Source organism: Bison bison, unplaced genomic scaffold (genome assembly GCF_000754665.1).
Source record: "Bison bison bison isolate TAMUID 2011002044 unplaced genomic scaffold, Bison_UMD1.0 scf7180017864201, whole genome shotgun sequence".
Classification (NCBI taxonomy): Eukaryota; Metazoa; Chordata; class Mammalia; order Artiodactyla; family Bovidae; genus Bison; species Bison bison.
In genome coordinates, this window is record NW_011494773.1 from 1920785 (window position 1) to 1935127 (window position 14343).

Below are 14343 nucleotides of genomic sequence, written 5' to 3' on the forward strand. Positions count from 1 at the left end.
GATTAATCCACATATAATTTATAGTCAAGACTCAATAGCTGGACGTGTCTCTGAATTCACAGATTCAACCAACTAGGGACCATGTAGTACTGTAGTATTTATTATTGAAAAATATCCACATATAAGTGGATCCGGGCAGTTCATATCTGCACTGCACACAGGGCAACTGTATTTATACTTTACACACAGCAAAACAGGCCCATAGATGTTAAACTATTTTCTCCAAGGCCTTTCATTCAGTAGGAGGAAGATCAAGGTTTTCTGATTCCAGTTCAGTGCTTTTGCTTTCACACCACAGCCAGAAATTATGTCTGTTTCAAACTCTGAAGTGTTTATCCCTTTACTGGGTAACAATATCTGTATTTTGGGCTTCCCTGGTGGCTCAGCAGTAAGGAATCTGCCTGCAATGCAGCAGATGCAGGTTTGATCCCTTGGTCAGGAAGACCCCCTGGAGAAGTGCTTGCCAACCCACTCCAGTATTCTTGCCTGAAGAATCCCTTGGATAGAGCAGCCTGGTGGGCTACAGTCCATAGGGCTGCAAAGAGTTGGACACGACTAAAGTGAATGAGCATGCATGCACACATGCATCTGTACCTTACTTTTTAAATAGCACTTACTAGCAAATGAATGGGACAGGGATGAACGGGTGAGGGAGCCTAAGCAGACGCAGGCAAGGATGAGGCCAGCAGAGAGTAGTACTTCCAATAAAGTCATCTGCAACAGCAAACTGCAATCATCAGTGGTGAGCAGAGAATAAAGACTGAGGGGAAGAATCAAGACCAGCGCTGGAGAAAGAAGTGAACTAAATTAGAAATGGCAGTCACACAGAAACCCAGAAATTAAGTGGTCTGTTTATCCAACAAAAACTACTGGGCAGAATCAAGAAGATACCAATATTTGACTATTTTTGACTTTAAAAAGGCAGTTTCTTCTGATTCAACCTAATAATTTCAAAGATAAGAATAGGAAAAGCAGCCAAGTTACTTACAAATCAGTAAACTTTTGCAGTTATACATATTAGGAAAGTGGTTATCTCTTATGAGGTGATACTGAATTTTAAAGACAACACAGCTATCCATTTTGAATTAAACATCATATAAAATACCAGTTAACATTAATACAAGAAGCATGGTATTTAAGTTCAACCTCCAAGCTCACTTCTAAAGAGTTTTCTCACTGCAAAGCTATAGCAAGTATAGGGTGTTTTTAAATTCAAATTTAAAAACAATTTAAAAACAAAAATTTAAAAACAAAAAAGGTTAGCATTGTTAAAAAAAAAATACTAACTCTTAAAAGGTCTTGATCTTTGCCTCAGAGAGAACACAGATGGTAATATAAGAAATCAGCATTCTTCTCTATTTTTCAAACATAAATCTTTACTTTTAAGGGTGACAAAAAGCATAAAGGCAATTTAGAGAGAACCCCTGTTCTGATTCTCTTGAACTTTACAAATGAACCTTACTGTGTTGGTGGTCCTTTTGGGCAATTTGTTAGAATGAAGCCATTTTTAGGATCTTTTCAGTAAAAATCTACAGCTTGGCATGAAAGAGAGAGAGAGAGAGAAAATAAATATGTATGTGTAGTTAATATTGCAGCTCCTCAACTTCTTGTAATACATTTTATGCTAAGGAGCGAAGTAAAATGAATATGATGGATCAGTGGGTTGTGACGGCATCATTAGATTTAATTCTTTAAAGGAAACTGAAACACAAGCTGGAATCAAGATTGCCGGGAGAAATATCAATAACCTCAGATATGCAGATGACACCACCCTTATGGCAGACAGTGAAGAGGAACTAAAAAGCCTCTTGATGAAAGTGAAAGTGGACAGTGAAAAAGCTGGCTTAAAGCTCAACATTCAGAAAACGAAGATCATGGCATCCGGTCCCATCACTTTATGGTAAATAGATGGGGAAACAGTGGAAACAGTGTCAGACTGTATTTTTTTGGGCTCCAAAATCACTGCAGATGGTGACTGCAGCCATGAAATGAAAAGATGCTTACTCCTTGAAAGAAAAGTTATGACCAACCTAGATAGCATATTGAAAAGCAGAGACATTACTCTGCCAACAAAGGTCCATCTAGTCAAGGCTATGGTTTTTCCTGTGGTCGTGTATGGATGTGAGAATTGGACTGTGAAGAAAGCTGAGCACCGAAGAATTGATGCTTTTGAACTGTGGTGTTGGAGAAGACTCTTGAGAGTCCCTTGGACTGCAAGGAGATCCAACCGTCCATTCTGAAGGACATCAGCCCTGGGATTTCTTTGGAAGGAATGATGCTGAAGCTGAAACTCCAGTACTTTGGCCACCTCATGCGAAGAGTTGACTCATTGGAAAAGACTCTGATGCTGGGAGGGATTGGGGGCAGGAGACGAAGGGGACGACAAAGGATGAGATAGCTGGATGGCATCACTGACTCGATGGACGTGAGTCTGAGTGAAGTCCAGGAGTTGGTGATGGCCAGGGAGGCCTGGTGTGCTGCGATTCATGGGGTCACAAAGAGTTGGACACGACTGAGTGACTGAGCTGAGCTGAACTGAACTGAAAGCCTAAAAAGGGAGGAAGATGGACTAGAAGGAACATCACAACTATCTATGTATTGACAACCACTAAACATTGATAGCGGAGAAGGCGATGGCACCCACTCCAGTACTCTTGCCTGGAAAATCACATGGACGGAGGAGCCTGGTAGGCTGCCGTCTATGGGGTTGCACAGAGTCGGCCACGACTGAAGTGACTTAGCAGTAGCAGCAGCATACATTGATAGGGCTTCCCAGGTGGCTCAGAGGTTAAAGCATCCGCCTGAAATGTGGGAGACCTGGGTTCGATCCCTGGGTCAGGAAGATCCCCTGGAGAAGGAAATGGCAACCCACTTCAGTATTCTTGCCTGGAGAATCCCATGGACGGAGGAGCCTGGTGGGCTACAGTCCACGAGGTCACAAAGAGTAGGACACGACTGAGCAACTTCACTTTCATACATTGATAACCTTAAATCACTTTTACAAAACAGAGTTAGATTTAGAGTTACATTTATTAACTATTGCTAAACAGATTTTGCAGTTGTACAACTGCATTCCAGACATCCCTTCCAGACAGTTTATCGATCAGAACAATGTTCTACGAGCTACAAATTTTCTGAAGTCTCAGGACTGGTTAAAAAGCAAACAAACAAAAACAAACAAAAAAGATAACCTCAATGTACAAAGTAAGGAATACAAAAGGGAGCAGACATTTTGTCTTCAATGGCCATTAGTGCTAACTACTCAGAACTTAGGCTTCAAAAAATATAGCAAGTATCTAAAACCTGCTTACAAGGCCTGCTGGTGGCTCAGATGGAAAAGAACCTGCCTACAATGTGCGAGACCCAGGTTCAATCTCTGGAAGATCCTCTAGAAAAGGGAATGGCTACCCATTCCAGTATTCCTGCCTGGAGAAATGCCATGGACAGAGGAACCTAGCGGGCTACATACAGTCCATGGGGTCTCAAAGAGTTGGACATGACTGAGTGACTAACACTTCACACTTTTTTTCACTTCACACCTGCTTACAGAGCAATACAACTTTCAATTTAGCTGATGAGCTTTTTACTATAACTTATAATCAACCAAAGTTTGAGTCTGCAACTTCAAAAATAACATTTTCAGTATTAACTGAAATCTTCCAAAATAAAGAACATCAACGAGTGGTGTTCAGAGTTGATCCCCTAAGTCACATTATACCCCATTACACAGCTCCTAATCTTCTTAGATTTCCTGGTTATGCTGACATAATCTAGCTTCCTGGGAAAAATAAAAGTACTGCTATTCCTCAGACTCATACTTTCCAGTTAATTATAATGGGTTGGAAGAATTTGAAATTGAAGAACTTCTTCCTCCTTCCCCACTTCTTCTTAAAGGTCATAATGTCAAAGCAGATGAGGGTTTTCCCAGTTTAGGGTCCCCCAAACAAGGAGATGGCAACCCACTCCAGTATTCTTGCCTGGAGAATCCCAGGGACGGGGGAGCCTTGTGGGCTGCCGTCTATGGGGTCGCAGAGTCGGACACGACTGAAGCAACTTAGCAGCAGCAGCAGCAAACAGAACATAGCGGAGAAGGCAATGGCACCCCACTCCAGTACTCTTTCCTGGAAAATCCCATGGACGGAGGAGCCTGGCAGGCTGCAGTCAATGGGGTCGCTGAGGGTCAGACAAGACTGAGCGACTTCACTTTCACTTTCCACTTTCATGCATTTGAGAAGGAAATGGCAACCCACTCCAGTGTTCTTGCCTGGAGAATCCCAGGGACAGGGGAGCCTGGTAGGCTGCCGTCTATGGGGTCGCACAGAGTAGGACACGACTGAAGTGACTTAGCAGCAAACAGAACATACAGCCCCAAGAATGGTTTCAGTTAAGTTTTCAGCATTAGGAGTTATGGGACATAAGTCAGGATAAAATATGAAAAAATACTACCTATCGCCTTCTAATCTATACTACCAAAACATTACATTATGGGTATTTCACATAATATCTCTTTAATATTTTTTGTCTAAGAATTGAACTTTACTATCTTTCAGTTTACCATCTGTCCAAGGTCTTATTTTTGCTATTTGGAAGGTTATTTTTAAAAATATTTCACTTTGGTTGGACTATGTAATCTAGAGTGAAAAGGAACATGTTTCACTCCTGCGGTTTTTCTCTTGAAAACCATTTTCTTTAAAAAAAAAAAAAAATAGGACCAACTCAGTCGTCCTGAGTAAATTGCCTACGTTAAACATGTGTCTCCACTGATATCTAAAACTGGAGCTTATATCTTATAGACTTCTTAAACAAGTCTTTACAATACCAGGTAACTCAAATGCAGACTCTGTTTTCAAAGGTTATTCCCAAATCTTGGAAGCTTCTAGTACTAACTCCCTTTAAAGGAAAGAAACTGCATAACATAGCAAGCATAGTGCCAGGCTGAATAAATGCTTCCTCCGTTACCCTTTGCAAGTTAAGTAATTTCTAATCAAGGAAAAATTATATTTAGCTTTAGTTATTATATGTCTAAATGTTACAAAGTCAACTACTAACCAGCCTTACTTCTTGATAAGACACTACTTTGTAGTCTTCCATAAGTGAATGGATGCACATATTGATTTGTATTGATTTAAATAAACTTGGGGGTTTTCCTGGTAGTTCAGTGGTAAAGAATCCGCCTGTCAATGCAAGAGATATGGGTTCTATTCCTGGTCCACTAAGATCCCACACGCTGTGGAGCAACCAAGCCGGTGAGCCACAACTACTGAACCTGTGATCCAGAGCGTGGGAACTCCAACTACTGAAGCCCGCGTGCTCTAGAGCCTGTGCTAAGCCACTGTAATGAGAAGCCTGCACACGGCAACTAGAGAGTAGCCCCTGCTGTTCCAACTAGAGAAAAGTCCACACAGCAACAAAGACCCAGCACAGCCCTAAGTGTGTGTGCTTAGTTGCTCAGTCATGTCTGACTCTTTGCGACCCCATGGACTCCTCTGTCTGTGGGATTCTCTGGGCAATACTGGAGTGGGTTGCCACGTCCTCCTCCAGGGAATCTTCCCAACCCAAGGAACGAACCCAGGTCTCCTACATTGAAGGCAGATTCTTTACCATCTGAGCCACAAGGGAAGCCCTACAGCCATAAATAAATAAAATTATGAAAAAAAAAATCAGCTTAGCACTCTCTTTCACTAGTGGTGCAATATCTAAATCCAATATCAGGACAACAGCTTCATCTCCCTCTCAGCTGAAAGTACTCTGGGGTTATGCAAAGGAGGAGTTAGGTGTGTGGTAACTATTGCTGTCATATTAATTCCAAGAACTGTAAATAGCTGGCTTGGCAGAAAAATCTCAGATGCAAGCACAATGATAACTTTCAAAAGAGACAAAGTAAGCCCAGGCCAAGAAAATGAATTCAAGTTCCTTTTATCCTCAAAACTTAAACCACAGCATCTTCATACACCACATCAATAACTTCTGAGAGAAAAAAGGTTTTCTCACCTCTTCCTTTTAGAAACAACTTTATTTTTTTTAATTTTATTTTATTTTTAAACTTTACATAATTGTATTAGTTTTGCCAAATATCAAAGAAACAACTTTAAAAATTATTTTGCAGCTGAAAAAACTAAAGTAACATCCAGAGAGGTTATGTAAATCAAGTGGAAGAACCAGTATCTGAACTGATTCTTCTGGTTTCAGACTGTATTTTTAACCACTCACTGATCTACTCTAGTTTCTGTATTAACAGGACTTACCGAAAGGAAATATTAGGAACAAAACACCTAGGAATAAACCTACCTAAGGAGACAGACAATGGCACCCCACTCCAGTACTCTTGCCTCGAAAATCCCATGGATGGAGGAGCCTGGTGGGCTACAGTCCATGGGGTCGCTAAGAGTCGGACACGACAAAGTGACTTCACTTTCACTTTTCACTTTTATGCCTTGGAGAAGGAAATGGCAACCCACTCCAGTGTTCTTGCCTGGAGAACCCCAGGGATGGGGCAGCCTGGTGGGCTGCCATCTATGGGGTCGCACAGAGTCGGACATGACTGAAGTGACTTAGCAGCAGCAAGGAGACAGAAGACCTGTACTCCAAGATGCTGATGAAAGAAATCGATGACAGATGGAAAGATATACCATGTTCTTGGATTGGAAAAATCAATATTGTCAAAACGACTATACTATGTAGGAAGTCTACAGATTCAACCTATCAAACTACCAAAGGGCATTTTTTACAGATATAGAAAAAAATATCTTAAAATTTGTACAGAGACATAAAAGACCCCTGAACAGCTAAAGCAATCCTGAAAAAGAAAAACGGACCTGGACTCAGGCTCCTTGACTTCAAACTGTACTATAAAGCTACAGTAAACAAAACAGTATGGTACTGGCAAAGACAAACATCGATCAATGGAACAAGATGGAAAGACCAGAAACAGAGCCACACCTACGGTCAATCAATCTGTAAAAAGGAGGCAAGAATATAGAATGGAGAAAAGACAATCTCTTCAATAAGTGGTGCTGGGAAAACTGAACAGCTACATGTAAAAGCAATAAGAGATTTTTCTAACACTATACACAAAAATAAACTCAAAATGGGTTAAAGATCTAAATGTAAGCCTGGATACTGTAAAACTCTTAGAGGAAAACATAAACGGAACACTCTTTGACATAAATCACAGCAGCATCTTTTTGGATCCATCTCCTAGAGTAATGAAAATAAAAACAAAAATTAACAAATGAGACCTAATTAAACTTAAAAGCTTGTACACGTGAAACACTATGTACAACTAAATCACTTTGCTGTGTACTTGAAACTAATACAACATTGTAAATCAACTATACTCTAAGATACATTTTTTTTTTAAATTTTTAATAAATGTTAGGTAAAAGGAATGTAAAAGGAGAACAGAGTAACCATGTTTAATTACAAGTTACTGCTGGTCCCTGACAGCCCACCCCCTGGAGACTCACCTGCCTCTTAGCAATCTGTCACTGACTCACACTGCCTCCAACACCTCAGCCCAGGGGGTCCATACCACATCACCTCAATTGTCTGGCTCTGCTCTCAGGAAGACATGGTGCCCAGAGACTTCCTCTCATCCTGCATTCTTTCCAATTTCCATTATAAGATTTCTGTCATCCACCATCTTCCAAAGGGGGGCATCGTGCAAAATTTTGGTCAACTACTGCCAGTGTTTCTCAATAAGACTGCTATTAGCATTTGGGGCATGACAGTTCTTGGTTGTCAAGGATGTCTAGTGCCCTGCAGAACATTCAGAACCACTGGCCTCTTGGCAATAAATGCCAATAGCACCTCTGCACAGGCCAGCCTATGACAATAAAAAATGCCCCTCAGTTCAGTTCAGTTCAGTTCAGTTGCTCAGTCGTGTCCGACTCTGCGACCTCATGGGCTGCAGCACGCCAGGCCACCCTGTCCATCACCAACTCCTAGAGTTTACTCAAACTCATGTCCATCCAACCATTTCATCCTCTGTCGTCCCCTTCTCCTCTCGCCTTCAATCTTTCCCAGCATCAGGGTCTTTTCTAGTGAGTCAGTTCTTCGCATCAGGTGGCCAAAGTATTGGGGTTTCAGCTTCAACATCAGTCCTTCCAATGAACATTCAGGACTGATTTCCTTGAGACGGACTTCCTTATGTGTTGTTATTCATAAGCACCATCTGTATCCTAGCAGAACCCATCTGATTTTTGTTCTTGCCAAAATTATGGAGTAAATTCTAATAACCTTAGAATGAAATTGTCCACCCAAACTGCTAAAAAGGCAATCAATATCCTCATTTTCTTCCCTCCCTTAAATGACTTTCTCTGTTCACTGATTTTTAGGTGGTCAAACTAGTCAAACTCCTCTAATCATTTGGTGCTATGTATATGCTATGCTAAAAATAACACTAATAAAATTATTATTTTTATGTGTGTATGCTGCTGCTGCTAAGTCACTTCAGTCGTGTCCGACTCTGTGCAACCCCGTAGACGGCAGCCCACCAGGCTCCGCCATCCCTGGGATTCTCCAGACAAGAACACTGGAGTGGGTTGCCATGTCCTTCTCCAATGCATGAAAGTGAAAAGTGAAAGTGAAGTCGCTCAGTAGTGTTTGACTCTTAGCGACCCCATGGACTGCAGCCTACCAGTCTCCTCCGTCCATGGGATTTTCCAGGCAAGAGTACTGGAGTGGGGTGCCATTGCCTTCTGCAGTATATATGTATACTATTTGTATATATGTATATATGTGGTATTAAGTTGCTCAGTCGTATCCGATTCTTTTGACCTCAAGGACTGTAGCCCGCCAGGCTCCTCTCTCTATGGGATTTCCCAGGCAAGAATACTGGACTGGGTTGCCATTTCCTCCTCCAGGGGATCTTCCTGACCCAGAACCCAGGGCTCCTGTACTGTAGGCAGACTCTTTAACCATCTGAGCCACTAGGGAAGCATTATATGTATATATATGTCCATGTAAAAGAATGCAGACTATATGCCAAATAACTGACACTGGTTATTCCTGTTTATTTTATGTGATATATGTTTGAGTTTTTGAAAATGAGCAGGTATTGCTTCTATAAACAAAATAAGAATGAATGAGTAGGCAGATATATTTAAATGTAGTATTAAAGGGATTTCCCTGGCAGTCCAGTGGTTAGGATTCAGCATTTTCACTGCTGTGGGCCTGGGTTCAATCTGTTGTTCGGGAGCTATTAATAAGCTCCTGTAAGCCATGCAATGCAGCCAAAAAAAAAAAAAGGTGGTATTAAAAATTCCACATTTGCAATCCTTAACAGACCGATCCCAAAATTCCATATACTTACGCAGCAAGAGGACTCAAACAAAATATATAAAAAAGAATTTCAAAATCAGAACTTAAATCAGAACATGAAAACACATCTTCTTATTTGTACAAATAAACTTCACATCCAGAGTTTTCCTTGTTAGTCTCCTACTTTCACTAATTAGAATTACATAACAAAGTTCCAAAATCAGTTTGTTCTTGGCTGTTACTGATGATCTACTTTCTAGCAAACTGACGAGGATATAAACATCGTGCATGGGACCAACTAAAAATCAATTAATGAGCAGAAACTAAAATATAAAGGTAACTGAACCTTATGTTGTAAAACTGTCAACATTCCAAGGAAATCAGAGTTTAGAGTCCAAAGTTGGGTCTTCACTGCCAAGCCCAATATGGAGGGGGGAAAACTGACAAGCTCAGACAAGAGTTTACTCACTTATTTACTTCTACTGAAGCTGAGAAACATTAAAGGCAAATTTTAGTATTAAGGAGAGGGGGAGGGGAATGGGTGGGAGGGAGAAAAAAATTTTTTAGTATTCAAAAAGAGTGGACTAATTAAGAATACTGTGCTGGCTAATCTTATGTGTCACTCTGACTGGGCTCCATGGGCCTCAGATCTTTAATCAAACATTATTCTGTTTGTGTCTGTGAGGGTGTTGTGAATGAGTAACATTTAAGTTGGCTGACTGCCCTGTGTGAGTGAGCCACAATCAATCAGCTGAAAGCCTAAATAGGACAAAATAAGACCTGCCAGGCTGCCTGCCTGCTAAGGTGGGACGTTATTATTTTTCCTGCCTTCATACCTGAACTGAAGCGCCAGCTCTTCCCGGATCTTGAGACTGACGGCACTTGAACTAAATCATCTGGGTCTCCAGCTTGCTTGCTGTAGACCTGGAGTCTTTCAGTCCCTGTAACTGCGTGAGCCAATTCTTTCTCTTCCTCTTTCCCTCTATCCTCCCTATAAAAATACTGCACGGGAAAGTTCAGCAGATGTTTTATGATGATGACTGTGGCATGGATGTCTTAGAAAGCTTGGAATCTCTCCAAGAGCCAGCAATCTATTCATTTGACCAAGTTATTCCAGGTGCTGTGGGACTTAGATGATACTTAATAAAACATTTCTTGGATAAGGGCCATACTTTTACTTAGAAGTTAAAAATAACTTCTAACTGCTGTTAGAGCCACTTATCTTCTACTCTCTTTTCTACTTACTATGCTCCACAAACGGCTGCAATCCCCAGTTCTACCATTTGAAATACAAGCATAGAATTGGAAAGAATATTAATCCATATAATTACTGTACTTCACTTAAAAGGTTTTGGTTAGAAGGAAGAGATAAGAAGCACTTCTCATATCAAATACTAAACTGACCAAGCACTTCTTTTACCCTTTGTGTGTGCTCAGTCATTTCCGACTCTTTGCAACCCCATGGACTGTAGCCCGCCGGGCGCCTCTGTCCATGGGATTTCCCAGGCAAGAATACTGGAGTGGGTTTCCATTTCCTCCTCCAGGGAATCTTCCCAACCCAGTGATCAAACCTGAGTCTCTTGTGTCTCCTGCATTGGCAGGAGAATTCTTTAGCACTTTTAACCTTTGTCAACTGCAAAGACAAACAGCTCTCTAAGTCTCTGGGAATAGAGCACCTGTCACTGAAGAGGTGTGGCTCAGACAAAAACTGAGTGGTAGACATTACTCAAAATTACATATAGTAGCAAATTATTTTAGGATAAAAAATTCTTGTAACCATGCTCTCTATACATTCCCACAAGAGCAGAGCTTACTAAATAATTAAAAATTGAACAAGCAGAAGGTGTAGTGAAGTCCCTCCAGTCTTGGTGCTGTGCTGTGGAGCACAGACATGAATCTGTAAACCCTGAAGTGAAGTGCTGCTATATGGAGACCCCTGGGGAAGCTTCTGTCACCAGGTCTGACCAGGAGGCAAAACCTTCAACTGAGGATTTGACAGGTAAGAAGGAAGGAGAATATATTAAACTCAAGGTCACTAGACAAGAGAGCAGTGAGATTCACTTCCAAGTGAAAATGATGACACATTTCAAGAAACTCAAAGAATCACACTGTCAAAGACAAGGAGCTCCTGTGAATTCACCCAGGTTTCTCTTTGAAGGTCAGGATAATCACACTCCAAAAGAACTGGGAATGGAGGAAGAAGATGTGATTAAAGTTTTTCAGGAACAAAGAGGGTCATTCAACAGTTTACATTCTTTTTTTTTTTCTTTTCCTTAATCCTTTAAAAAAAATTAAAAAAAAAAATAGCTCTTCTGTAACGTGGCGTTCAAAACAGAATTGAAAGCTGATACCCCGTCTCTTTAAAAGACGCTGTGATTTGGATTCCTGTGCCCATGATTCACTATCGTCTGTTTCCTTGTGCTGAATTTTGGTGATCCAACCTCAGCCCTTGTCGTATCGCCCTCTGTTTTAAAAATAACATGGGTGCACAAAGAGGCCACCTTTTCCAGGACTGCATATTTGCAGGCTTGTGATAAATAAGATCCATTAATGTCAGCGGTTCTAATGACTTTCCAGTTCTTAGGCATATGATCACTTCACTCCTGGAGTAGGATTTTCAGTGGGAGATGGAAGTTTTTCAGAGAACTGAACTATGAAGAATGATCTTTCCTTAGCTTGAAGCTAATTTTAAAATCTGAGGGTCAGGACCAAAAGAAGAGGAGTATCAGGTTGGCGTCACGGTGACAGAGGTGGTGAGAACAATGGTTAACTCCAAATACGGCTTCACGGAAGAGACAGCGTTTTAAGACCAAAGAAAAACCTTATTAGAAGATCCCAGAAAAGTTCTAGTTTTCATTAGTAGTTAAAGTAATTCACGTAGACGTGATTACAACAGAACACTGCTCTTTTTGCTACTTTCTGGCCTGGGAGAGTGGTTTTAAACGGACACTGTCTGTATTAGCTTCATTAAAATAAACAAAATATTTGCTTAAAAAAAAACTTGAATAAGTAAAGGTAAAAATGGGGGAGGATCCTTTTCTACAAGTTGTAGCAAGTATTTTGTACTTGTTAAAATTTTGATATAGACTTCCCTGGTGGCTCAAACAGTAAAACGTCTGCCTACAATTGTGATGATTTTTGTTTAATTTATGAATCTTATAAATGCATAGATACTTCAGTTGATTTTCATGTCAACAGAAATATACTGATAATTATTAAGGTTAAACCATGAAGGAACTTCTATTTTATGATTATATATATATATATATATTCACATTTAGATGATACCATAGTATATGAATTGGGCAGAATAGGGATTCATTCTTAACCAGCTCATCAAGCTTTTTTTGTTGAAGAAGCATCTCTTCTTGACTCATCTTTCTTAATCACTAATGATCCCTCTTTGATCAGCTCTAAAGTGGGCGGGGGCACGGAGGCAGCAGATAACACTTTGAACTCTCATCACAGCACTTTCTAGATCAATAAATGATGTACTTGTCACAAGTATCCAGACAAGATGCCTCGTGAAAATCAGCATCTCATGGCCTCCTAGAAAGGAGAGCAAGAGGGACAAAAGAATGCCAGCAAAGACAGGAGTCAACTGACCTTTAAGGTCATCAGTTCTTTAACTTCTACATGAACACGTGCAGAGATGTAGGTGAAAAATTAGCATCACTATATCTAAAAATATCTTAAAATACCAAAAGGGACTAGAGAAGGCAGTAGTGGTGAAAGAGAATAGCACAGGACCTAAAGAAAAACATCAATGAAGCTATTTTTAAAACCACACTATGTTGGAACTTGAATTAATCTGTTCACGTTTTTCACATGATCTGAGAGAAAGAAGGAAGAAGTATACTATTAAAAAATGTTACCTAAAACAAAAGAAATATTAGCCAAAAGGCAGGGCAGACTGATTTTAATAACACTTCAGTTCAGGTCAGTCGCTCAGTCGTGTCCAACTCTTTGAGACCCCATAAATCGCAGCATACCAGGCCTCCCTGTCCATCACCAACTCCCGGAGTTCACCCAAACTCATGTCCATCGAGTCGGTGACGCCATCCAGCCATCTCATCCTCTGTCGTCCCCTTCTCCTCCTGCCCCCAATCCCTCCCAGCATTAGAGTCTTTTCCAATGAGTCAACTCTTCGCATGAGGTGGCCAAAGTACTGGAGTTTCAGCTTTAGCATCAGTCCTTCCAAAGAACACCCAGGACTGATCTCCTTTAGGATGGACTGGTTGGATCTCCTTGCAGTCCAAGGGACTCTCAAGAGTCTTCTCCAGCACCACAGTTCAAAAGCATCAATTCTTTGGCGCTCAGCTTTCTTCTTCACGGTCCAACTCTCACATCCATACATGACCACTGGAAAAACCATAGCCTTGACTAGACAGACCTTTGTTGGCAAATGTCTCTGCTTTTGAATATGCTATCTAGGTTGGTCATAACTTTCCTTTCAAGGAGTAAGCGTCTTTTAATTTCATGGCTGCAGTCACCATCTGCAATGATTTTGGCCCCAGTTAAAGGACACCAGGAAATCTTCCCATTGGGCTTAAGAGCCCAAGGGAATAGAAAAATAAATATAGTGAACAGTCTTGTAAAATGGATACTTATAAGGGATTTTCAGGAAGCAATAATTCAGTAACTTTGGAACACTGAAGCAAAATGAGTTTACCATGCTCTAGACGCAGCCCCTGTTTTGCTAGACTGTTGACAAATATCAAAGTGCACAACCTGGGCGACTGTCAAATTAATGAACGTCAAAGCAGACGGCTTGCCTCTCCCTAGTCTAGGGATGCTGTTCTCAAGCAGGCCTTCAGCTCTTCAACTCCCTACAAGAGTGCATGTGTATGTGTGAGTGCGCTCAGTTGTGTCCGACTCTTTGCAACCGCACGCATCTAAGTATTTGAATCTACTACCTGTTAACGACACTATTTCTATTTCTTTTCTCGGCAACTAGAGGAGCTCTGTGAACACCAAGCACTGTAGGTAAATTCCTTTCACGAGCATGGTTTATCACCCTCTCCCTGCTGCTGCTACTGCTGCCGCCGCTAAGTCGCTTCAGTCGTGTCTGACTCTGTGTGA

At 41.0% G+C, this 14343-nt stretch overlaps 1 protein-coding gene and 1 pseudogene across 1 annotated transcript in view; one reads left to right on the top strand and one right to left on the bottom strand.

Moving 5' to 3' along the window:
- The window catches only part of SPTLC2 (serine palmitoyltransferase, long chain base subunit 2), a 75805-nt gene that overhangs the window by 19350 nt on the left and 42112 nt on the right, over nt 1-14343 (bottom strand). The gene's annotated exons all lie outside the window — the stretch shown is intronic.
- On the top strand, nt 10811-13262 carry LOC104991788 (annotated as a pseudogene).